At 43.3% G+C, this 26,168-nt stretch overlaps 1 long non-coding RNA gene across 1 annotated transcript in view; it reads right to left on the bottom strand.

Annotated features, from left to right (window-relative positions):
- Nucleotides 1-672: 672 nt before the first annotated feature.
- The window catches only part of LOC127689103 (uncharacterized), a 75,536-nt gene continuing 50,040 nt past the window's right edge, over nt 673-26,168 (bottom strand). The window contains exon 2 of the long non-coding RNA XR_007978834.1: nt 673-1,235. This is a non-coding gene — a long non-coding RNA (uncharacterized LOC127689103). The remainder of the gene's footprint in view (nt 1,236-26,168) is intronic.

The raw sequence follows: 26,168 nt of genomic DNA, 5'->3' as shown, positions 1-26,168 counted from the left end.
CATGTAGGGAATAGGTCCCCTTACTGGCAGCCACTAGAATACAACAGAAAGATGTCTCCACACATGGGAGGGGAAATTATTTCAGCCAAGAATTTAGGCAAATCATCAGACTTGAAATAAAAAAGTAAGACCATCAAGAAAATTCTAGAGAGCACATATAAATGGTTCACTTGCCACAAAACACTTTCTAAGAGGGAACTTGGAACAAGCCCAAAGAGGATCTATAAAATCCAGAAAACAGAGTTTGTACAGGAGGGAGGAGGCCAAGGGAAGGATTCGCTGTGGAGAATGCTAAAGAGTGAATTAAAGGGGACTGGACTTGGGAAGAGTCTGCCACCTGTGTGATCTGCAGATATGGAGTGTCTGACTGGTGATATGTGACAGACAACTAAAAACATGAAATTACAATCAGGGGCCTGCAAGATGGCTCAGCTAATATAAACTCATGCTTACAAGTCTGAAAACATGGAAAAAGAGAGCTTGCTCCTGAAAGCTGTCCTCTGACCTGCACAAGGGCACAAAGGTACCTGTGCACATACACGTGAGAGAGAGAGGGGGGGAGGGAGAGAGAGAGAAAGAGAGGGCACACACGCATACACACATACACACACACACACATACACAAAAAGGTGGTAATAACAAAAAATAAAATATAAAAACACAATCATCATCTCTTTTTAAAATTTATTTATCGTTATTTCTTTATTCACTTTGCATCCCACTCACTGTCCCCACCCAGTCACCTGCCATCTTTCCCCCATCCCCTCTTCTTCTCCTCTGACCAGGTAGGGACCCTCCTGGGTAGCACCCTGCACTCTGACAATCAAGTCTCTTCTGGGCTAGGTGCATCCTCTCCCATGGAGGCCAGACAAGGTAGCCCAGTTAGAAGAACATATCCCATGGACAGGCAACAGCTTTTGGGACAGCCCCTGCTGCAGTTGTTTGGGACCCACATGAAGACCAAGCTGCACATCTGCTACACATGTAGAGGTGGGATAGGTCCAACCTGTGTTTGCTCTTTGGTTGGTGGTTCAGTCTCTGAGAGCCCCAGGTTAGTTGACTCTGTTGGTCTTCCTATGGAGTTCCTATCCCCTTCAGGGCCATAAACAATCCTTCCTTCTATTCTTCCATAAGAGTTCCCAAGTTGCATCCACTGTTTGGCTGTGGGTCTCTGCATCCACTTGAGTCAGCTGCTGGGTGGAGCTTCTCAGAGAACAGCCATGCTAGACTCCTGTCTGCAAACATAACAGAGTATCATTAACAGTGTCAGGGATTGGTGCTTACACATGGGTGGAGGTCTTAAGCTGGGCCGGTTATTGGTTGGCCATTCCCTCAGTCTTCGCTCCATCTCCAGTGCCTGCATTTCTTGTAGACAGAATAAATTTTGGGTGGAAGGTTTTGTGGGTAGGGTGGTGTTCCCATTGCCCCACTGTGGTTCTTGCCTGGCTACAGGAGGTGGCCTTTTCAGGTTCCATATCTCTAGTGCTGTGAGTCACAACTAAGGTCACCCCATTGATTCTTGGGTGCCTCCCTTATCCCAGGTCTCTGACACATCCTGAAGATACCCATGGGGAGGGGGGCTCAGAATCAGGTCTGGGGAGGGACAGGAGAGATGGCCAGATGGCCATGAGAATGAATGGAAATATGTAATCATCCTTTCTTGACCTGAGTTGTACTTAAAAACAAAATACAGCTCTGATGACTTGTAGGCAGATATAGCAACCCTTCTGCCATTTTAAACACAAACTTACATGTTGTTTAACAATATGTATAAGTGAATACAGGGGTTAACAACAGATCAAATTGTATAAACTCCCAGCCAGCATTTTATTTGCCTGTAAATAGGAAACAGGAATAATGAACTGAGGTTTTCTTTTTAGATAGTGTCAGTGTGCTGTGTGGGCAGGCTGGCCTTGACCCTTTGGTGCTCCCACCTCAGCTTTCCCAAGCCCTTAGATTACAGGAGCGGAAGACAGACTGGCATCTCCTTACAGACTGAATAAGCTATTACTTACAAGCAATTGCAGTCTTTGTTTGCCTGTCCATCTAGGTTCCCATTGCTTGCTCGCTTTTTGTTTATAAAAGAATAGATGCTTATCAGAAATTTCATCAGAAATATGTTTATAGGCTTATCAGGAATAATACTTGAAAACGGAGAGATTAAAAAGACAGGAGAAAGAACACAGACTAAGATTCTGAGTATTTCACTGGAAAAGAGCATACACAAGATGAGAAATGTTTAAGACGCACAGGGTGTGCTTGTCTCTCAACTAAGCTCATTGTCAGTGAGGGTACACAGTTCTGTGGTGTGGGGAGTGAGCTGAGCCTGTGCACAGATACCTCTGAACAATACTGTGATGGTTTGTATGTGCTTGGCTCATGGAGTGGCACTATTAGTAGGTGTAGCCTTGAAGTAGGTGTGTCACTGTGGGCTTGGGCTTTGATATCCTAGTCCTAGCTGCCAGGAAGACAGTCATCTGCAAGCTGCCTTCTGAACAAGAGGTGGAACTCTTAGCTCCTCCAGCCCCACATCTGCCTGGATGCTGCCATGCTCCTGCCTTGATGATAATAGAACCTCTGAACCTGCAAGCCATCCCCAATTAAATGTCATGCTTGTAAGAGTTGTCTTGGTCATGGTGTCTGTTCATAGCATAAAACCCTAACTAAGACAAATACCTCTCTATGCAGCTGCTCAGCATCCTAAAGGCCATTTCTCACAGAGAACTCCCAGCTCTGAGTCTATACCCCTTTAACAATGCAATTCCTGTGGTATGAGTTGAGCGCCATCATGACCAATCCCCGTGACCACCCTTCACCCTCAGACCACTATGGGCTGGACACTTATGATTTCTGTAATGTGACGCCAGTCCAGTGGTAGACAGAAACACAGTTCATATCATCTGTCTCATTTGGACACCATAAAGGAGTTTTGGTCTTTCCAAAGGAAAAAAGAAAAAGAAAAAGAAAGAAAGAAAGAAAGAAAGAAAGAAAGAAAGAAAGAAAGAAAGAAAGAAAGAAAGAAAGAAAGAAAGAAAGAAAGAAAGAAAGAAAGAAAGAAAGAAAGAAAGAAAGAAAGAGAGAGAGAAAGAAAGGAAAAGAAAAAAAGAAGTAAAAGAAAAAACTTACACTAGTTTAGTTTAGCTTGTCTCAAGTTTTCATTACCCAAATAGAAAATTGGCTATGCCTCAAGGAGTATTTTGTGGAAAATAGTTGCAGAAACCTGAATACGCTAACTAGATAAGTATATTTTGTTTCACATAATTACCTGAGGTACCTTGGTGAAAGTATAAATTACCTTTTTAAAAAAGAAGAAGACAAAAGTGAGAGCCGGGGAGGAGGCAGGGTCACCTAAAGCTCGTCTGGCAAGTGCGACCTGCATGGTGAAGGAAAGAGCTGACTCCAGAACCTTGTCCTCTCACCTGGGAATTGTAGCGTGTATGCTCGCACATATATACACAAAATAAGTAAATATGAGGCTAAAATAAGTAAATATGTAACTAAGCGTAATTTTTTTAAAAAAGAGGGAATGAGACAAAATAATTAAACATGTAATTAAATGTAATTTTAAGAGAGAGAGAGAGAGAGAGAGAGAGAGAGAGAGAGAGAGAGAGAGAGAGAAAAGGTTGTAGAGATGACTCAGCAGTTAAGAACACTTGCAGAACATCAGAGTTAAGTTTCAGCACCTATATCTAGCCTCTTACAATCACCCCTAACTCCAGATCCAGGGGATCTGACACCCTCTTCTGACCTCCACGGTTGTCCACACACATGCGCATATGCACACTCAGAAACACACATATCTCTAAATAAAAATCTTTTTATAAGTGAAAGTGAGTATGTTCAGCTTCCCTCTCTCTTTACTGACTTTCCTCTTTCTATTTGAGCTACCAATTTGCATCTTCTCGTGCCAAATCACTGATGCAAATTATACACTTTCCCTCAAGTTTAAATATCCCACTTTCTTACTCTTTTTCTTAGATATGTATGACTGTCTTGCCTACATCAGTGTATGTGGACCACACATGTGCCTGGTGCTCACAGAAGTCAGAGCTGGATACCACATCCCCTGGAAGTGGAGTTTAAGGTGGTTGTGAACCACCGTATGGGTGCTGGAAACTGAACCTAGGTCCTCTGCAAGGACAACTCAGCTTAATTGCTGAGCCATCTCCCTGACCCTATTCTTACTCTTTTCTATCTCTGACCCCAATTTTGTAATTGACTTCAAGTTGGGCACACTTATTCACTACCTTGCGTCAATGCTACTTGAGCACTGTCTAAAAGGAAAAGATATTCCCAATCTCCCTGTAGAACTCCAGAAATATCACATAGGCTTTACATACCATGATTCTTACAAATAAATAAGTAAATAATTTCAAGCAAAAAAAAAAAAATAACATGACTACTAAATGTGTGGTACAGGTAAACACCAGCTTCCTTTCACAAGTACTATACCAAATTCGGTATTGAGGACAGAGTCCAGGGTTTCCCCTCCAAGGCTCAGGAATCGTCATGGGAGAAGGGATAAAGAATGGAAGACCCAGAGGAGGAGGAGCCACGTTACAAAGGGACACCTGCTGAACACAAGGTGGCCATTGCACTGAAGAACTCACTTCAGATGTGGCACCTGATAAGATCTGCATTTCCTCTTAGAAAATGGAAGGGCTCAAGAGGCCCCGTCCCTCCCTGAGGCTGACAGTTTATGACATCAGGAAGGAGTGTCACTTCCTTCAGTGAGGTAGCCACTGATATGTTACTGATGCTCCAGTGACTAATACCCCACTCACGCCCATGGAAGCAATTCTGGTTAAACTCTGGGTCACACCAACAAAAAAGACACAGAAATAGAAGAGGAAACAGGTGGGAAGAAGATAAGGCTAAGAGAAAGTCATGGCGGGGAAAATGACTAAAATTAATTATAAATGTATATGAGACTGTCAAGAGTACCAAAACATAATCCACACATCAGATGAGGTACAAGAAGAAAGGAGGAGTGGCCCCTTGTTCTGGAAAGACTCAGTGAAGCAGTATTCAGAAAAACCAGAACGGGGAAGTGGGAAGGGGTGGGTGGGAGGACAGGGAGAGAGAAGGGGGCTTATGGGACTTTCGGGGAGTGGGGGGCTAGAAAAGGGGAAATCATTTGAAATGTAAATAAAAAATATATCGAATAAAAAAAGTTAAAAAAAGAAAAAAAAGAGTAAAATATATAATTAAAATATGTGTAATACAAATAGAATAAAAGGTTTTCATGCATGCTAGCAAATACTCTACACACGAGCTGCATCCGCAGCCCTAACGCTTCATTTTCATCATATCCAGTCAGTTTTGTGTTTTTATCACAGATAATTCAAGCTTTGAATTATCATTTCCTTTGGATAAATAGGCGGATTTCTGTTTGCTTTTGTTGTTGTGGCTGTTCTGGTTGCTCTGCACCAGTCCAACCATTTAAGAATAACAGGAAGCAAACAAAAAAACTTCAAAAACATATCATAAAATGAAACTACAAAACAGTCAAGAATTACAACCAGCTTTTTGACTTTTTAGTTTGAGCGGAGCGATGCACTCAGGATTCCCAGGCGTGTAGCCTTCAGTGGACTCCTCAAGGGCAGGCTCAACGAGGATTCTGAGATGGAACTCATCTCCGTTCCTGTGTGGTAGTCACATGACAGTCTCATAACACCTACTGTCAGCTCCAGTAAAAAGCCAAATACGTTTGGTCCATTTTGTATTTACAGCCAGCGAGCCAATTTCTTATCAGCAAGATCGCAGTTTGTCAGAGCCACAGATCCATCAAAGAGAAGGAATTTGAGCACAGCAATTTCAACCATGACTAGGATTGAATAGATACACAAAGTGGGAGGTATTGTTCGGCTGATGCAAACAAGTCCATCGGGTATCCCACTGCCTGCTTGGACCTGGTGAGTGCGTCAATCCACTCTGCATTGGTTTTAAGAGAATAGCCATCCGTGCAATGCCTGAATACTTTATTCTTTCAGATAAGCCATCTTTTCTAGGAGGATAACAGTGAGAACATCCAGTCTTTCTGCTTATTGTGTGTCCGCTTCCACAAGCAGCCACTATGTCTCAGAGAAGGGAACCCCTGACTTGAACTGGCTTCTGGCCACCTTTGGGGTACACCCAGCCTCCCCTTTTCCGGCTGCAACTTTCCCATCACTGTATTGGGCACTTTGCCCCTTTCAGCTCAGTGAGGCTCGGCTGTGGAGAGGCAGAGGCCAGAGCAGCCGAAGCTGCACAGGAGCGCTGCAATCCTGTGAGAACAGAAGTCACAGGCAGCATGGCACTGTAAAGTGGACTACGTTAAAAGGGGGGCGCATAACCCTCCCCAGAGCACTCAGCAGAGCCTGTCCAGGCCTTGCCCATCCCCTACGGTTCTTCTTTTGCAGGATGTCCGTCTTTTCCTAGCCAAGTAAGAGCCAGAGGAAATTTCTTAAGACTTTACTCGAACCATCACAAGAATGTTTTGATTTGAAATTTTTTAATATTTGACTTAAAAGTCACCTTCTGGAATATAAAATTATCCTTGTGTTGTTTTTTTTTTCCTCTGAAAGCAATTTAAAAAACAAAAAAACTCATTTGGCTTATGCTAACAGTAAAAGCCAAGGTCACAGCTCTCAAAGGGTTTTCTACAAAAACAAAGATTGACTCACCCGTGTTAAAGCAATTACAATACAACACTGCACAGCCATGTTTCTCTTTGAAGCCAACCTCCCTACCCTAAGATACTCCTACAGCTCAGTGCAATCAATGCCTTTGATTAAATAGCTTCAAGGCTGAGCTTCCTGCTTCCAAAACCTAAGCCTTGTGGTGGTTAGTTGGTTAGATCTCTGGCACTGTCTGTACCTTTTATATAGGTATATATGTATGTACGCAGTGGGTGTATGTATATATGTTGACATGTGTATACAGATATACATGTATGTGTAAGTGTTGGGGTTTTGTCTAAGCTCCACCCCACACCTACCTGGCAATAGCCAGGTATGCCCCGCCCCAAAGATCTGGCCCACTATAAGAGGGGCTACTTGCTCCTCCTCTCCCTCTTTGCTCTCTGCTCTCCCACACTCTTTCACCTCTCTGCCCCTGGGGCTCTTCCCCCCTCCACATGGTCATGGCCGGCCTTCTCTCTCTCTCTCTCTCTCTCTCTCTCTCCCTCTCTCTACCACTAACTCCCATCCTCTACTCTGAATAAACTCTATTCTATACCATGTCTGTGTGTGTGTGTGTGTGTGGTACCTCAGGGGCAGAGGTGCCCAGGCGAGGGCCTGCCTGGACACCTTCCCCCACGCCGCCTAGCCACACTCACCTAACCCTCTATACTCCCCCTTTTAAGCCCCTTCATCTTGCTGCTGAAAGTCCTTTCAGTAAGTGCATGTGTGTGTATATATGTATCATGTGAAGGCTTTAACTTCTTTCGTGATCTCTCTGCACCTTATATATTGAGACAGAGTTTCCCACTGAACCTGGAGCTCAATGGTTAGGCTGGCCTGGCTAGCCACCTTGCCCAGGGGATTCCCTGTCTCATCTCATACACCATAATCATAGACAAGCTGCTATGCACAGCAGGGTAGTTTAAGTGAGAATGCCACACCCCCAGACTCGTATATTTGAACACTCTGTCTCCACCTGGTAGAACTGTTTGGTCAGGATTAAGGGGTGTGGCCTTGCTAGAAAAGGTTTGGCTCTATTTACAGAGATGTGTGTTACTGGAAGTGGGCTTTGAGGTTTCAAAATATAACCTGTAGATGAGGGTAGAAGTTCTTAGCTACTGTTCCAGTGACATGCCTGTCTGCCTGCTGCCACGCTTCCAACCATAACCATCATGGTCTGAGCCTCTGACACAATAAACCAGCCCCCAACTGAATGCTTTCTTTCAGAAGCTGCCTTAGTTGCAGTGTCTCTTCACAGCAATAGAAAAGTAACTAAGACTCCCACCCAGAATTTACCTGGCTTCTGGGCATCCCAGATCCAGCCCTCACTGAGCCATCTCCTCAGTCCTATACTGGGTTTGTGTTAAGAGGTAGGGATGGCTCAAAACTAGGATCACATCCACTGGAAGGTTAAATTAAAGTATCTCAACCTATCTATCTATCCAAGACTACAGAATCACATCAGAAGCGGCCACACAGAGCTAAAACAAGTACAGCAAAAGCCAGCCTGGTTTCCTTTGCCCTCCTATTTCTTTAATAGCATGAGCAGTTGTTAGAAATGACTGGCTTAACTCTCACTTCCTTTCAGCTCCTATGATGTGTTTTTCTGACAGTCTGTGCCTGTTAGTAAGTTGTTGTCTCTCCGTTGCACATCCGCCCTTCTAAATTCTACTTCGCCATGTCACGGAGGCCCTGCAAAGCACACCTCTGCTCTGCCAGATGTGGAACACTGTCCTCGAGTAGTGACATGATATCTTAGTCGGGGTTTCTATTCCTGCACAAACATCATGGCCAAGAAACAAGTTGGGGAGGAAAGGGTTTATTGAGCTTACATTTCTACACAGATGTTCATCACCAAAGGAAGTCAGGACTGGAACTCAAGCAGATCAGGAAGCAGGAACTGATGCAGAGACCATGGAGGGATGTTCCTTACTGGCTTGCTTCCCCTGACTTGCTCAGCCTGCTCTCTTATAGAACCCAAGAGCACCAGCCCAAAGGTGGTACTACCCACAAGGGGCCCCTCCCCCCTTGACCACTAATTGAGAAAATGCCCACAGGTGGATCTCATGGAGGCACTTCCCCGACTGAAGCTCCTTTCTCTGTGATAACTCCAGCCTGTGTCAAGTTGACACACAAAACCAGCCAGTCCACATGGCTGTTGCCATCTTGAAATCAGAACAGCTGTAAATCAGAATCATCAGATTCTCGCACAACCAAACCTATTAGCATTCCCTCATGGAAGGGGGTGTGTGGAAGGGTGTTAGACCTTCACGTGAGATCCCAACCTTTCTGACTCTTCTGCATGCCGCGGCAGCACACACTCCTGCCCAGAGACGTGATATCCGGAGGTGACAGACTTCATAGGTGTGAGGGGTTTAAACGAACGAAGGGGCTCCAGTATGAAGTTGTCAATAGGTCATCATCAATACTGAGATGGGCTTTTGGTGAAGCAGTTGTTTGGGTTCACCCACGGATCAGTAAACAAGCCAAACAGCCTGATGAGCAGGATGGTCTCTTTGACCTGTCATTGGTGCCTTGTGCAGGGGAAACAGATGTTTGCCCTCATCTCCCCAGGGAAAGCTGAATGACACCATCTGGCACCTGTTAGGTTCTGCCGACAGGGAGAGTTAGAGGGACTCTGGAAGGTGGAAGAAAGCAAGATCCTTCCTGCCCCTTTCCAGTTCTCTTCAGGGTTACCCCAGGAGAAAACCTCCCCCAGGGAACCAGTAGCCAGTTATAGTAAGAGCCAGTTCCACTTTTCAGCATTCCCCAAATCGGCCTCATCACAGTGCTCAATAGAACCACAGTCACCACTGCTCCACCAGTTGCTTTCCTAGAAGTCTGATCTCAAGATTTTCAAGACAGAGGCTCTTCTTATGATCTCTTAGAGCAGTGGGTTTTAACCTATGGGTCTCCACACCGTTGTGGGGGGCTTGTCAAACAACCCTTTCTCCAGGGTTGCATATCAGATATCCTGCATATCAGACATTTATATTAAGATCCGTAACAGTAGCAAAATCTGCTTTCTTATACAACCCAGGACCATCTGCCTACAGATGATGGACTGACTGGGCCTTCTCATGTCAATCATTAATCAAAAAATGTCCCCGCAGACTTGCCTATGGGCCAGGTAGGTGGGGGGCATTTCTCAATCAAGGTTTCTTTTCCCAGGTGATGCTTGCTTGTGTCAAGTTGACAAGAAAACTAACTGGAATACCTTGTAAAGAGCACTCAGGGGTGGAAAAAGGCAGGTCCTGGGGCTTGCTGGTCACGAGCCCTGCTGACTTGGTGAGTCCCAGGCCAGTGAGATACCCTGACTCAACACACAAACACATGCATATGCACAAGCATACACATACTCACACACAAGCAGGCTCACATGCCCCCACACAGAGAGACACAGGAACACTTACACATACACAGACACATGCACTCTCACACACGGAGACACAGACACACACACTCACAGACATGCATGCTCTCGCACACACAGAGACACATGAACAAATGCATGCACACACAGACACACACACACACATGCAGGCTCACATGCCCACACATGCAGATACATATACACACACAAAAACATGCACACAGACACATGCACACACTCACTTGCATACACGCACATATACACACATGCACACACACAGACACATGCACACAGTCACACACAGACATACACACATGCACGCATGCATGCACAGACACACACTCACACACACAGAGAGAGAGAGTGTGGGAAACATTCAGCTAACTCCTGAATTACTGGGAATAATTCATAAGCATAGAAAGATCTGACTTGCCACCTTCCTTCCTGGGACACCTTTGCCCCCACATATATGCATCTATCTTCCCCAGTAGCCCTGACTTGCTGACCTCAGAATGAGGTAAATTTGTGAAGGCTGCAGTTATAACCGCCCAGCAGGCGTGCCTTCTGACTAAAATGAAATGAAATGCAACATTTCTGGAAAAGCCAATTATTTCCAACCTGTTCCATTAGAGCCAAACATGCTAAATGAGCATGTAACATATTGACTTCTGTGCCCCGTGGCATCTGGGGGCCATAAATGCTCTGCTTATCATAATACTAATCTCCATAGCTCTTGCAAATCAGGACCCTCCCTGGGAAGAGCATCCAGAACCCCGTTCATAACTCAAGATGGGAAGGAGACAGGCTGCCTAATTGGGGGGTGGGGTGGAGGAGGGGCAGTGATCCCTCCTGCCCTCACACGGCTGCACACATGGCCAGACCTGCTGCACGCAGCCATGAGACCTGGAGTCAGGGTTCTCGCCACCTGCATCTAAACAGATGGCAACTGTCCCATGCAGCAAGACATTCTCTGTGAGAAGGAAAGCAGGCCAGAGCCAGAGGAATCCCAGTGAAGCAGTGGAAAGGCTAGTTAGAACATTGAAGTCAGACCAGCCTGCCTTTGAAGCTACACTCTCTGTCTTGCTAAGGTGCTGGGTGAAGTCTTTAACTTCCCTGAGCCTCACTTTCCCTCTCTAAAATAAAATAAAATGAAAAAGCGCCAACTTCATAGGCTTGTTGCAATGCCTAAATAAAGGTATGTGGAGCTGCTTATGCAGTAGCCTGTATGTTGTTAGAACCTGAGAAATGGCCAATGTTACTATGGTTTTTGTTTTATAAATATGATCAGCTTTTCAGTTTTCCTATTTTGGGGGACCGGGCTTTTGATGTCATCTCACCACCTCTGCTCTGAGTATACCATAAGCAAAGGGGCAGATAAATAAATACTACAAATGAGAGCTTGTTATAGGTCCCTCTAACAGATGCACATCCTGATCCCCTCCCCGACCCCACCCAAACTCCACACCAACTGCCTCCCCTTTCTTTCCTTCAAGCACAGCTCCAGAAAGCATGCTGACTTAAGGATGAAGCATCCTGAACTCTGCTGGCACAGTACCTGTTCCTGCCCAGCTTCTTCTACTTCCCATTGCTGGCTGACTGATTCCTAACTGACCTGCTCCTAATGAGTGCCTAGGCAAAGGCCTGTGCTCGACTATGCTCCTCTCCCACCCTGCACCTTCACACAGGTGTGGCACTTTGGGATTCGCCAGGAGAGCTGCCTAATTAGTCAGAAAGAGCCCCGTCTGATTGTCCCTTTCTCTGCAAGTGCAATCTCTCCTAATAGCATCACCCAACTGAATGCCTCCTAATTCTGTCGGAATGCATTTTAATTATCGCCGCTTCTTATGTTGGTGAGCTGTTGCTGGAGTTTTTGATTTGTGATGGAAAGTAGGGAAGCCATAAAGTATTTTGGTGACAGCTCCCTGATTAGGCAGCATAGCAGCAAAACAAGTTGTCACAATAAAACTGATTAATCAAGTTGTCAGAGTAAAACAAATTAATGCCACAAAAACCTTTGCTAGAAATTACCTCGTCTCTGGGAGTCTTTGACGGATGGATTCCTTCCATTGGCAGAGACTTTCATCTCATGAGCTACCCTTGCAAATCTGTGCTTGGGATTTGAGGTGGTCCAGATGCCCTGCAGCAAGGGAGCAACAGAGACCCCAGAGACCTAGTTACAGAGCAGCTACGGACTTGATGTCTAAAGATGCGCTAGCTGTTTCTGCCTAACTGATTTGGAGACTGTTAGTACCTGCAACATAATTCAATGGCCATTAAAATTTTAGTGCGAAATAAATACAAAAGCCATCTACCTGTATTCCCACCAAAAAGCCTGGATTTCATTGTCAACTGATTAAGATGTTTAATCCTAATGTTCCAGTCGGAAGGACACGCCACAGTTCTTATATATCTTTCTGTCTCAAGGAGAGATTTTTACGTATGGTGGAGATGACACTAATAGTCCTGTCTGCTACTACAGTTTATCATAATATAGACGATGACATCTGACTATGCAGAATTCTACCCCACTGTGTCAACTGGCAGCAGCATGACTTTCTCAAGAAACCCACACCCGAGTGCTTTTTTTTCCCCCACTGAAACACCATGTTTTGTAGCTCAGGCTAGCTTAAACTTACATTGTAGCCAGTGATGACCCTGGATATCTGCCTGACTCTACTTCCTGAATGCTATGATTACAGCTGTGTACTAGCACATGGGGTTTACGTGGTGCTGGGGATCGAGCCCATGGTTTCAGGAATGCTAACCTTCTGACTAAACTATATCCCCAGCTCCTATCGCCAGTCTAGGGGAGCCCCACAGTAACATCAGCTTTCTCAAATTACCACCACTTTAGAAGGAAAAGGGCTAAAGGAGAAAACCTAGGAACTACCATCACAATGGAGTGGAAAGATATTTGGTTCAAGAGACCAAATCTTTTGGGTTCAGATTCCATCTTAGGAAACTTAACCTAAGGTTAAACTCCAGTTAACTAACAGGCCAGTACCTAGCACCAGTTTCCAGATTATTCCCACCCTCCAGCCCCCAACAAGCCCTGCATCTAGCACCAGTTAACCAATCAACAAACAAGGTTACAAGCCTGCCTCTAGCACTTCACTTCCTAACAACCACCAATCAAGAGAAAAAACAAAAGTTAAGTTTACAGTTTGGCTCAGCACCAGCCAATTATGTTAAGGGGCATAATGGGCCCCCAATCAGATGTGTGCCAGGCTAAAGAGCCCCTTCTTGCCTCTAATGCATGCCTGAAACTGGGCTCGAGGCCCCCTCCCGTTCTCCTGACTTAGAGAGAAGATGCTGTGATCTAAGCTTGAGCTTGAATAAGGAGAGCCTAGTGCGATTGCATTGGAATCAGCTCCTTCGTGGTCTTTTGGGGTTCACGAATGCTTCCTGGCACAAGCAGAGAAAACAGAGTCCAATGGTGGGGTTCAGGTTTTAAAAGTACTGAGTACACACACTCAGCTCCTCCTCAGGCACTGCTTTTGGGACCTGGACTACGGCCACAGTGGTGTTGAGGGCAGAAATCTAAATATTGGGGAAAAGGAGTAATACAGAGTGGGTGTGATAATGCCATTATGATTAAATATATCCCCAAATAAAACCGTAGGGTCCTCCTTTGCTCTTTCAGGTTTCTAAAGAACAAACAGCTGGGAGCCATACAGATGTGCAGTGAAGAAACTCAACAGGTGAAAGGTGAGTTCAAAAAGGACGATTACCAAATCTCAAATGTGCCGGTCATTCCAGGCAATGTCCTGTTCAGGACAGAAAGAAAAAAAAAGCAAAGGCATGAGGTTTTACATCCCCAGGAAAAATGAATGCTTCATCTGCCTCTACACTGGAGTGCAATGTAATTCGGAGCCCGCAGAGCCCTGAAAGAATGTGTAGAAACTGGGAGGTGCAAGGTTAACCCAAACCTAATATCAGCATTAAATCAAGCTCACTGCTTCCTTCAGAGAGGAGTCAGGGGCATGGATCAGGAAGGACCAACTTATAAGGAAATTGAAAATAACTCTGGTCTATACATCTCAGTTTACCATCTCTGCCGTATCTCTTCATTTTTGCTCCTCCTCAGTAGAACCCCAAGAACCAGACATGGTAGGTTGTTGTCATCTCTACTTTATGGTCAAGAAACATGTCCTTAGTGACCAACAACTCTGCATCAGAGAAAGGCATCTTTTGTGGCATCTAGAGCTTCCCCAAGCCACCTGGGCAGAGCACTCAAGTCTCATACCTCCGGTAATGAAGCCAGTCTCATGCCACCAGGGACCCTAAGCAAAAGCCAGCAGCAGCAGCAGTAACAGCAGCAGCAAGACCATAGACTGGCAGCTCCAGCATCCACTGTGGGTGATGCCCTTAGTCAGTCTGGATAGTTGACACCACTGAATCCATTTGCCCAGTTCTACCTCTCCATGTTCAGCTCTTACAAAAATGTGACTCAGTCTCCATGCTCACTCCCTGAACCCTTTCCCTTCTACAGATGGCTTCCAGCAAGTCTGGGCCTCTGAGCTTTTGTTCCATGGTGAGAATCCAAACCCTTTGATGTCTTCTTGTGTCCACAGAATCTAAATGTGTTCCTCCTCAGAAGATGACTCTCCACCATGCAGAGGCACAGCCCCACTCTCTTGCTTTCTAAACATGGTCTACTGTTCCAGGCCACCTACCTCTGACTACAGTGCTCATCCTGGCTCTAATTCTACCTGTAAGCACCAATTCTTTTGTCAAGATGGGTACATTATCCGAGTACCCCCTTCTGTCATTGATGTGCCCTACACAGATTTCTCTTCTGTAATCTTTGTAAACAGTTGCACCTTACATGTTAATTATGAGTAATAAATGGTTTCATTGTGACTCTTTAATACATGTAAATAACATATTTGGATCATATTCACCTTTCGTTTCCCTCTTAGACAAGACCCACTCACATGGTCTCTTTTCTTTTCCCTAACAATCTCTCTTCTGCTTTCATGTCCTTTGATTTTTCTAAATTCTACAGATATGAGAAAATGAAATATCTGTCTTTCTGAGTCTGGTTTGTTTTGTTTAACATGATGGTTTCTGGTTCATCCATTTTCCTGCAAATGTCATGACCTAAGTAGATTTATTTGATAGACAAACTCAACATTCCATCACAGTCATTTGCTAATGAACCTCTTCTTTAGAATGCAAAGACAGTATCCTATCCATCACTGTGCCTCCTAGCAGTGCCCAAGACATAATACATTTATGATCAATACTCACTGAATAAATATGAGAAGAGGTGAATGGGTGGACATAATAAAGCAGGAGTCTTGTGAAAACCTTCTCATGAAGACTCAATGGTCTCTCCATCACTGAGATGCCAGAGACTTTGGGGAGAACAGCCAAACGAGCAGACACTACTGCTGTTCTTCCTCAAATGTTTATCAGCCTCTGCTGAGCTGTGTCAATGGCCTAAAAACACAAGCAGAGCCGAAGGTGCTGACTCTAGTGCCACACTATCCCTGACTTATGTCCCTGCCGCATTTCCTGTGCATTGGGAATTTATTATAGTGTCACCAGATGTTGAAAAGGAGAAGAAAGGGTGAGACATTTGGTACTACCTCCTTGTTTTGAAGGTGACTCAGAGAAATGAACTTGTACCAGAGCAACAAGCATCTTAGGAGATGCTAAAACTCAATCACCTGGGCCATTGCTCCAACTTCTGTATGAATGGTCTTTCATGATGTTAGAGGTAGGGGAAGCCATTATCCTAGACTTTATTAAGTCCATAGACTTGTACCATACACAGTTGTCACATAATGGAATTGTTTTGGAATCAGACAGCCTTAGTCATAATCATGCAGTAACATCTACTTGTCTAGTGATATGGTACTGGCAAGTCAAGCTTTCTGAGCTTCAAACTCCTTACCTACATATATCAGGGCTTTGATCTTAGTTGGCTTTCTAGTTAATTCCTCTTGCTGTGATTAAATACCCTGACAAATGAAACTTCAGGTAGGAAGGGTTTGTTCTTGGCTCATAGTACAAGAAGATACAGTGGCCACAAAGACATAGCAGCAGGAATTTGAAGGGGTGGGTCATAATATGTCCACAGCTGGAAAGCAGAAAGCAATAGATGCTCAGGATTAGCTAACTTTCTCCTTTTGACACACTTCAGGGTCAACTCTAGAGCCTACTCTAAGGGCTCATCTTCCCCCCAAATTAACACCATCATGATAAAACCCTCACAGGTATGCCTAGAATCTTGTCTCTTCAGCAATTCTAGACTCTGTCAAGTTAGTAATCAATATTAACCATCAATAGTTAATGCCAAAGTTTTTGGTAATACTTGGCATGCATTAGATGCTGAATAAATAAGCATCTTAAATTGGTCTTGAGATATGAGGGCAATCACTTTGAAGCATTCTCTCAAAAGCAAGATTAAAGTCTCCCTTGACAACATTCCGCCAAAAGTAAGATATTCCAGAACAGCCTGCCTTTTGTTTTAGACTAGAAAGTTCTCCCATATTTTTCTCCAGGTCAAAAAGTTTCTTCTAGCCAGGCAATAGTGCCACATGTCTTTAATCTCAGCACTCAGGAATCAGAGGCAGGTGGATCTCTGAGTTCAAGTCCAGCCTGGTCTACAGAGAGAGTTCCAGGACAGCCAGGGCTACACAAAGAAACCCTGTCTCAGAAAAACAACAAAACAATACTAACCTTTACTAAGGTCCTTCATAAACTCTTGGTTATCCAAAATCACTTTCTCAATCCAAGCAGGAAAAAAATCTATTTATCGCAGAATGAAAAAGTGGTTTCATAGTTTTAAAATACATTTTCATGTTAAATCAATGCCCCACTATTTATAGACTAGGTTTTTTTTTGCTTCCACCTGATTTATTTTCCTTTTTGCAATTTAGTCATTTTTTTTATCAAAGATATATATGTACACAGTTTAAGGAGGAAATCATTCTACAAAGCTGAATATTAAAATCAGCATGGCCCCTGCTACCACCATAATCTCCATTCCCTCCCTCACTCCCTGGAGGTAAGCACTTTCCATTCTTGATCCTGGCTTTCTCTTTCTATGTCAGAAAATAACATGCTTGTGTCTCTACTTTTTAAAAAAAAGTTTTATTTTATTGGCATACCTGGAAGGTGGCAATGGAAGCCTGACCCTTCCTCCCCTACTACATGAACACTACCTTACATCTCTCTGTCCCCATAATGCCACAAAGCAAAGTTGGTCAGGTCAACTTACAGTTTCTCTTCACAGCAAATCACTTCTGAATTTTTATTGCTCTTCTATCCTCACATGTTTTGTCCCCTGTGTTTGATAACGGTCTTCTTGGCTCCTATGTGCTTATCACCAATTCAGCTCCAAAACATACACTCTTTATGTAAATCTCTTCCGGGAACAGCCAAACCCCCTAGGGATTCCATCAACTCTGATTTGAGAAAAGCTCTCTGGAGTCTCCTGGCCTGCTCTGTCCTAGAATAGGTAAGCTCAAAACCAGCTACACAATTTGCACTTGGGGAACTTCTTTTCCTGGAAATATTGAATATTTCCTGCACCTCAGGCTTCTGTTCAAGCTGATTCCTCAGATACATTCTTTGTCTTGAGCTTGTCCTCTCTTTTTTTTTTTATTCGATATATTTTTTATTTACATTTCCAATGGTTTCCCCTTTTCTAGCTCCCCACTCCCCGAAAGTCCCATAAGCCCCCTTCTCTCCCCTGTCCTCCCACCCACCCCTTCCCACTTCCCCGTTCTGGTTTTGCCCTATACTGCTTCACTGAGTCTTTCCAGAACAAGGGGCCATTCCTCCGTTCTTCTAGTACCTCATTTGATGTGTGGATTATGTTTTAGGTATTCCAGTTTTCTAGGTTAATATCCACTTATCAGTGAGTGCATACCATGATTCATCTTTTGAGTCTGGATTATCTCACTTAGTAGGATGTTCTCCAGCTCCATCCATTTGCCTAAGAATTTCATGAATTCATTGTTTCTAATGGCTGAATAGTACTCCATTGTGTATATATACCACATTTTTTGCATCCACTCTTCTGTTGAGGGATACCTGGGTTCTTTCCAGCTTCTGGCAATTATAAATAGGGCTGCTATGAACATAGTGGAACATGTATCCTTATTACATGCTGGGGAATCTTTTGGGTATATGCCCAGGAGTGATATAGCAGGATCTTCTGGAAGTGAGGTGCCCAGTTTTCTGAGGAACCGCCAGACTGATTTCCAGAGTGGTTGTACCAACTTGCAACCCCACCAGCAGTGGAGGAGTGTTCCTCTTTCTCCACATCCTCGCCAACACCTGCTGTCTCCTGAATTTTTAATCTTAGCCATTCTGACTGGTGTAAGGTGAAATCTCAGGGTTGTTTTGATTTGCATTTCCCTAATGACTAATGAAGTTGAGCATTTTTTAAGATGTTTCTCCGCCATCCGAAGTTCTTCAGGTGAGAATTCTTTGTTTAACTCTGTACCCCATTTTTTAATAGGGTTGTTTGGTTTTCTGGAGTCTAACTTCTTGAGTTCTTTATATATATTGGATATTAGCCCTCTATCTGATGTAGGATTGGTGAAGATCTTTTCCCAATTTGTTGGTTGCCGATTTGTCTTCTTGATGGAGTCCTTTGCCATACAGAAACTTTGTAATTTTATGAGGTCCCATTTGTCAATTCTTGCTCTTAGAGCATACGCTATTGGTGTTCTGTTCAGAAACTTTCTCCCTGTACCGATGTCCTCAAGGGTCTTCCCCAGTTTCTTTTCTATTAGCTTCAGAGTGTCTGGCTTTATGTGGAGGTCCTTCATCCATTTGGATTTGAGCTTAGTACAAGGAGACAAGGATGGATCAATTCGCATTCTTCTGCATGTTGACCCCCAGTTGAACCAGCACCATTTATTGAAAAGGCTATCTTTTTTCCATTGGAAGTTTTCAGCCCCTTTGTCGAGGATCAAGTAGCCATAGTTGTGTGTGGGTTCATTTCTGGATCTTCAATCCTGTTCCATTGATCTGCCTGCCTGTCACTGTACCAATACCATGCAGTTTTTAACATTATTGCTCTGTAGTATTGCTTGAGGCCAGGGATACTGATTCCCCCAGAATTTCTTTTGTTGCTGAGAATAGTTTTAGCTATCCTGGGTTTTTTGTTGTTCCAGATGAATTTGATAATTGCTCTTTCTAACTCTGTGAAGAATTGAGTTGGGATTTTGATGGGTATTGCATTGAATCTGTATATTGCTTTTGGCAAAATGGCCATTTTAACTATATTGATCCTGCCAATCCATGAGCATGGGAGGTTTTCCCATTTTTTGAGGTCTTCTTCCATTTCCTTCTTCAGAGTCTTGAAGTTCTTGTCATACAGATCTTTCACATGTTTGGTAAGAGTCACCCCAAGGTACTTTATACTGTTTGTGGCTATTGTGAAGGGGGTCATTTCCCTATTTTCTTTCTCAGCCTGCTTATCCTTTGAGTATAGGAAGGCCACTGATTTGCTTGAGTTGATTTTATAACCTGCCACTTTGCTGAAGTTGTTTATCAGCTGTAGGAGCTCTCTAGTGGAGTTTTTTGAGTCACTTAGGTAGACTATCAGGTCATCTGCAAATAATGATAGTTTGACTTCTTCCCTTCCAAGTTGTATCCCTTTGACCTCCTTATGTTGTCGAATTGCCGGAGCTAGAACCTGAAGTACAATATTGAAAAGATAAGGAGAAAGGGGGTAGCCCTGTCTAGTCCCTGATTTTAGTGGGATTGCTTCAAGTTTCTCTCCATTTAGTTTGATGCTGGCTACCAGTTTGCTGTATATTGCTTTTACTATGTTTAGGTATGGGCCTTGAATTCCTGTTCTTTCCAAGACTTTAAGCATAAAAGGATGCTGAATTTTGTCAAATGCTTTTCCAGCATCCAATGAAATGACCATGTGGTTTTGTTCTTTGAGTTTGTTTATGTAGTGGATTGCATTGATGGATTTCTGTATATTGAACCAACCCTGCATCCCTGGGATAAAGCCTACTTGATCATGGTGAATGTTTTGATGTGTTCTTGGATTCGGTTGGCAAGAATTTTATTGAGTATTTTTGCATCGTTGTTCATAAGAGAAATTGGTCTGAAATTCTCTTTCTTTGTTGGATCTTTGTGTGGTTTTGGTGTCAGCGTAATTGTGGCTTCATAGAAGGAATTGGGTAGTGTTCCTTCTGTTTCTATTTTGTGAAATAGTTTGAAGAGTATTGGTGTTAGATCTTCTTTGAAGGTCTGATAGAATTCTGCACTGAAACCATCTGGTCCTGTGCTTTTTTTGGTTGGAAGACTTTCTATGACTCCTTCTATTTCTTTAGGGGTTATGGGACTGTTTAGATGATCTATTTGGTCCTGATTTAATTTTGGTATTTGGTATCTGTCAAGGAAATTGTCCATTTCCTCCAGATTCTCCAGTTGTGTTGAGTATAGGCTCTTGTAGTAGGATCTGATGATTTTTTGGATTTCCTCAGTTTCTGTTGTTATATCCCCCTTTTCATTTCTAAGTTTGTTAATTTGGATACTTTCTCTGTGCCCTTTGGTCAGTCTGGCTAAGGGTTTATCTATCTTGTTGATTTTCTCAAAGAACCAGCTCCTGGATTCCTTGATTCTTTGTATGGTTCTCTTTGTTTCCAATTGATTGATTTCAGCCCTGAGTTTGATGATTTCCTGTCGTCTACTCCTCCTGGGTGAATTGGCTTCTTTTTGTTCCAGGACTTTCAGGTATGTTGTTAAGCTGCTAGTGTATGCTCTCTCAATTTTCTTGGAGGCACTCAGGGCTATGAGTTTTCCTCTTAGCACTGCTTTCATTGTGTCCCAAAGATTTGGGTATGTTGTGCCTTCATTTTCATTAAATTCTAAAAAGTCTCTGATTTCTTTCTTTATTTCTTCTTTGGCCAAGGTGTCGTTGAGTAGAGTATTATTCAGCCTCCATGTGTATGTGGGCTTTCTGTTGTTTTTGTTGCTATTGAAAACCACTCTTACACCATAGTGATCTGATAGGAAGCATGGGATTAGTTTGATCGTTTTATATTTGTTGAGGTCTGCCTTGTGTCCAATTATATGGTCGACTTTGGAGAAGGTACCATGAGGTGCTGAGAAAAAGGTATATTCTTTTGCTTTAGGGTGAAATGTTCTATAAATATCAGTCAAATCCAATTGGTCCAAAGCTTCAATTAGTTTTACTGTGTCCCTGTTTAGTTTCTGTTTTCCTGATCGATCCATTGAGGAGAGTGGAGTGTTGAAGTCCCCCACAATTATTGTGTTAGGTGCAATGTGTGCTTTGAGCTTTAGTAAAGTTTCTTTTACGAATGAGGGTGCCCTTGCATTTGGTGCATAGATGTTCAGAATTGAAAGTTCTTCTTGGTGGATTTTTCCTTTGACCAGCAAGAAGTGTCTTTCTGTGTCTCTTTTGATGACTTTAGGTTGAAAGTCAATTTTATCTGATATTAGAATGGCTACTCCTGCTCGTTTCCTGTGACCATTGGCTTGAAGATTGTCTTCCAGCCTTTTACTCTAAGGTAGTTTTTATCTTTGACACTGAGGTGTGTTTCCTGTATGCAGCAAATTGTAGGGTCCTGTTTCCTTATCCAGTCTGTTAGTCTATGTCTTTTTATTGGGGAATTGAGACCATTGATGTTAAGAGATATTAAGGAATAGTGATTATTACTTCCTGTCATTTTTGATGCTCTTTTTATATTTGAGTGGTTATCTTCTTTTGGGTTTGATGAAGGAAGGTAACTATCTTGCTTTTTCCAGGGTGTAGTTTCCCTCCTTGTATTGGAGTTTTCCTCCTATTATTCTTTGCAGAGCTGGCTTTGTGGAAATATAGTGTGTAAATTTGGTTTTGTCATGGAATATCTTGTTTTCTCCATCTATGGTGAATGAGAGTTTTGCTGGGTATAGTACTCTTGGCTGACATTTGTGTTCTCTTAGAGTCTGCATGAGATTTGCCCAGGATCTTCTAGCTTTCATGGTCTCTGGTGAGAAGTCTGGTGTGATTCTGATAGGTCTTCCTTTATATGTTATGTGGCCTTTTTCTCTTACTGCCTTTAATATTCTTTCTTTGTTTAGTGCATTTGGGGTTTTGATTATTATGTGACGGGAGGTATTTCTGCTCAGGTCCAGTCTGTTTGGAGTTCTTGTATATTCATAGGCATCTCTCTCTTTAAGTTGGGAATGTTTTCTTCCATAATTTTGTTGAAGATATTTGCTGGTCCTTTCTGTTGTAAATCTTCACTCTCATCTATACCTATAATCCTTAGGTTTGGTCTTCTCATTGTATCCTGGATTTCCTGGATGTTCTGGGATACAAGCTTTTTGCATTTTGCATTTTCTTTGACAGTTGAGTCAATGGTTTCTATGGTATCTTCAGCATCTGAGATTCTTTCTTCCATCTCTTGTATTCTGTTGTTTATATTTGCATCTATGGCCCCTGATTTCTTCTCAAGGTTTTCTATCTCCAAAATTGTCTCCCTTTGTGATTTCTTAGTTGTTTCTACTTCTGATTTTTGGTCCTGGATGGTTTTGCTCAGTTCCATCATTTGTTTGTTTGTGTTTTCCTGTAATTCTTTAAGAGATTTTTGCATTTCCTCTTTCATGACTTCTGCCTGTTGACGCAAGTTCTCCTGCATTTCTTTAAGTTTTTTTTGTTTTGTTTTGTTTTGTTTTGTTTTGCCTTTCTTCTTTATTGGCTTCTATCTCTTGGGCCTTATTCTCCTGCATTTCTTTAATTGATTTTTGTGTTTCCATTATATGGGTTTCTAGCTTATTCATGTTCCCCTGTATTTCTTTTAAGAGATTCATTTATGTCCTTTTTGTGTTCTTCTAGCAGCATCATGAACAGTGATTTTAAATCCATATCTTGTTTCTCTGGTGTGTTGGCATAACCAGGACTTGCTGATGTTGGAGAGTTTGGTTCAGATGCTGCCATATTGCCTAGATTTCTGCTAGTAGCATTCCTGCGTTTGCCCTTTGCCATCTTGTTCTCTGGAGCTAGTTGGTCTTGTCTCTGGCTGGTGTTTCAGCCTCCTGAGAGGCTCTAGGGCTATTTCTGCAACACTGGATGGCAGGGTTTCCCCTGTTGCTGATGTGCTGTCCTCTCTTGGGTGCCCTTGCAGCCCTAGTGTGCTTTGCCCCAGATTGTGTCTGTGAACCAGATGGTGCCCGTTTGCTCCTTCAGGGAATACTGAGGGTGTATGCTGCAGGGACCTTTTCTGAGTGCTGATCACTCTGCTGGCCAGTGGAACTCCCAACCGGGTTGGTGCACACAAGGCTAGCTAGCCTCGCTGCTCAGGCCCTGAGTCTAGGCAAATCCTGGCAGGCCAATGTCCGAGCAAAGTTCCCCTCACCTGTGAGTGTTAATTGGGTCTGTCAGGAGGGCGGCATGTGCGCGCTCCCTGAGAGTGCTGGGAGAGTCTGCTGGGCTAACAACCTCCTGGCCAGGTTGGCACACAGATGGCCCACCGAGCAGCCCAGGGCCTGGGGGCAGTCCAGGGCCTGACCGTCTTAGACCCCTGCTATGTCAGCCTCAGGCTAGCCTGTTAGCCAGTTTTGCCTGCTAGGTCTCTCTGGCTTCGTGTAGGCAAAATAGTGGTGGCGCCCACACACGGGCGCACGCCGGCCGGGGCAAACAACCTCCTGGCCGGGTTTGCACACCGGTGGCCCCCCAACCAGCCCAGGACCTGGGTGCAGGCCAACGCCCGTCGGGCTTAGACCCCCTTGATGTTGGTCTCGGGTTGTATTTGCGTACCTGAGTCTGTCTGATCTCTCTGGCATCTGAGAACCAAAATGGAGGCCAGTCTCTTGTAACTGACTGGCGGGAGGCAGAGTTCTGAGGTGGCTTCTGAGTGGTGAAAGGCACCGTAAATCTTGTCCTCTCTTCTTAGTATAACGCATCAACAAAGACATAGCAAACAAACTTCTTGAAATATCAAAGTCTTAAAACGCCTCCCTTCAGCCTCATGATTGGCTGTTTGGAGAGTTTGGGCTGGGAGTTACTCTCTCCTTGGATTTTGTAAGCATTGCTCCCTCCATCCCTGTTTAGCTTCTAGCACATCTGCCTTTAACATTCTACAATCTTATCATGATGTATCTTGGGATAGCTACATCTTTACCCAAGTACGATGATCATAGACACTCAAGGCATTCATCCTGGGGAGACTTTACAACATCCTCTTCCTCTTATTTTCCCCACCTGACTTCTCTAGCACTCTCTTCCCACATTTTGAACGTTGGGGTTCCTAAAGGCCTTTTGCTTAGCTCAGCATTTTCCCTCCTTTTCTATTTTTCCTCTCTGTCTTCTTGCTCTATTCCAGGACCTTGATTTGTGCAGTAAGTATGCAATCAATACTGTTGGCATTATCTTTGCAGAGCTGCTGATACTGGTCTTGTTAGGTCTTTTCCTTTGGACTGGTTGGGTTTTTTGGGGCTGGCTACAGCATTCAGTCTACTAACTTTTACTTGACCCTTGATTTCAGTTCCACGGTGCCACCATCAACCCCTTGGATCACTGATTGTGTCATCTTACTATTGTAGTTTATTGGTAATTTTCTGTCTGTACAGACAGTGTAATAATAACAACTGTAATAATAATGCTTAACCTTTTTAACAATTGCATTAAACAATTGCATTTATCTACTGCTGAACAATAAATTACCCCAAAATTTCACAGCTTAAAACAACAGATACTATCTCTTAGGAGGACACAGCTTAGTTGCCAGCCTCAAGTTTCTCACAAGGATCCAGCAGGTTGTCCCTGTCGTTGTAGCCTTATCTGAAGGCTCAACTGGGAGAAGACACTAGCAATGTCCTGGGTTTGGTCTTGTTCAGAAGCTATTTCTGAAATCATATCATGGTTTGCCATTTGGAGACAGGGCCAGTTTTCAGGTTCACTAAGTCTTGGCTTCTCTCTGTCCCTCAGTCTGTCCATCGGTACTTCTATTTATCTCTCTTCTCTTTTTAATTTTACTAGAAGCAAGATGATCTGGGCAGGGCCTTCAGCTGCCTGGGAATCTCCTCAGTCAGATTACCCAGCTCGTTAGGCAATCTCCTACTTTTTATGTGATGTTAGGCAAAAGGTTAAGCTTCTGCCATGATCTAACAAAGATTACCCTTTCTCCAGGTTCCGTGATGTATATCTAACTCTCTTTGAGGCCCTGAGTACCAGAGGCTCATATTTCTACTAGCCATTTATATCAACTTGATTTCTCTGTCTTCTGCCTTCATCTTCTGACTTAGATATTTTTACAGTTATCATCCACTGATTTTATATATATATATATATATAAAATATGGGAAGGAGAGCAGACCAATGTGTTTCAAACAAACAAACAGAGTGAAAGGAATGGTGGTTTCTATTGCTACCCACTTTGCATCAGAAATTTGTTCCTGACAACTCTTCTTTTAATATATATATATATATATATATGGTTTTAACCTAACCAATTGTGGCTTCCATTTTCATATTATCAAAAATCTGTAAGATTCACACACAAACATACAAACACACACACTCACACACACACACATACATAAACACCCACATATAAACATACACACATAAAAGCACATACACACACCTACATGTATATACAAATATACTCACATATGCACACATGCACAAACATATACATACACATACACATGCATCCATATACAACCACATAATACACACATATAAGTACATACACACACCTACACACACACACATATATATACATACACACATGTAGACACACACACACACACCATAAGAGTGTTCTCCTCATTTCCATATCTGAAAAAGACTTTAAAGAAAGAAACAAAATAGATTAGAATGACATCTTGTTTGTTGTCTGCTATGTCTCTCTCTGTCTCTTGCACACACACACACACACACACACACACAGAGTACTTGTTCCTAGCTCTGTTGTCCCAGCTCAGGTTTTTTTTTTCTTTGTAAGTAGGATTTTCCTTGATTACTGTATCCCTCTGACAAACTATGTGCTCCAGAAGGGAAAGGGACCATGTCTGATTCCCTTGAGGACTCTGGAGCCTAGAGCACAGCAGCTACTTACTTGGTACTTTGCCTTTGAGGAGCAAATGGATAAATGACTTATATGCTAATCAGCGATGAATCCAACATCACCATGAAGCAG

This window comes from Apodemus sylvaticus, chromosome 7, assembly GCF_947179515.1.
Source record: "Apodemus sylvaticus chromosome 7, mApoSyl1.1, whole genome shotgun sequence".
NCBI classification, from domain to species: Eukaryota; Metazoa; Chordata; class Mammalia; order Rodentia; family Muridae; genus Apodemus; species Apodemus sylvaticus.
The sequence above is the reverse complement of the archived record's forward strand: the minus strand, read 5'-3'. Positions and strand labels throughout refer to the sequence as shown.